Source organism: Penaeus monodon, chromosome 32, assembly GCF_015228065.2.
Source record: "Penaeus monodon isolate SGIC_2016 chromosome 32, NSTDA_Pmon_1, whole genome shotgun sequence".
NCBI classification, from domain to species: Eukaryota; Metazoa; Arthropoda; class Malacostraca; order Decapoda; family Penaeidae; genus Penaeus; species Penaeus monodon.
Genome location: NC_051417.1, coordinates 18,740,646 through 18,741,478, shown reverse-complemented (window position 1 = coordinate 18,741,478; position 833 = coordinate 18,740,646). Strand labels below are relative to the sequence as shown.

Below are 833 nucleotides of genomic sequence, written 5' to 3'. Positions count from 1 at the left end.
TACTAGGTTGTCCAGCCTGTACACCCAGGCTCTTAATCTGAGGGGTGCGACTCCCCAGGGAAGACGCGAGGCCGGAGGAAAAAAAGATTTCTTTAATTCCATTTGTGTTGCTGCGTGTATGATACTTGCTTAAATATACAAAAGGACACATTTTTTAAAAAGGTTTTTCCTCTGAATTTAGGAAGGATTTTAATAGTTTAGTCTGAGATGGAATGAGGGGAGGGAAAAACTCCTGAAAACGACTTTACGGTAGGAAGGTTGAGAAAAGCCGATATGAAGATTCTATAGACACAATATAATTATGTAATCAAATCACCGAGAGAATAGCCTCTTTCTTTTTTCCCTTTATTTAAGAGGATTTCTTTTTTTCTTTTTCTTTTTCGTAAAAACAATTTTCCCCTTTTTGATCTAAAGACAAAAAAATATTTTCTTTCCTTTTTCGCAACAACAATTTTCCCTTTTTGATCTAAAGACAAAAGGACTACAATCTCAAATGGGTGATGCAATTCCCCTGATTATGTCACGCTCGAGAGATGAGTCAATATTTACCTTTGAATATGAAGACAAAACGCAGGTGCCAGGCAGGTGCGAATTTAATTTCTTGTTTAGCTTGGGATGAGACGCCTTAGCTTTTGTTTAGTTTACGAGATGGGGGGAATGTTTTTTTGTTTTCTTTATTTGTTCATTTCGTTTGTTTGTAAATTCTCGCGGGCTTGCGTCTGTTTATTTGCTTGCTAATTTACGTAATTATTTACTTGTTTCGTTGCATTTCTGGTTGGCTGTCAGACGCTAAGGTAATGTTTTGTCTTCTCCCTTCCCAACCCCACCCTTTG

General features: G+C 37.3%; 1 protein-coding gene across 1 annotated transcript in view; it reads right to left on the bottom strand.

The window, feature by feature from the left end:
- LOC119593710 overlaps positions 1–833 on the bottom strand; it is a gene marked incomplete at its 3' end in the record, with an annotated part of 104,651 nt that overhangs the window by 34,166 nt on the left and 69,652 nt on the right.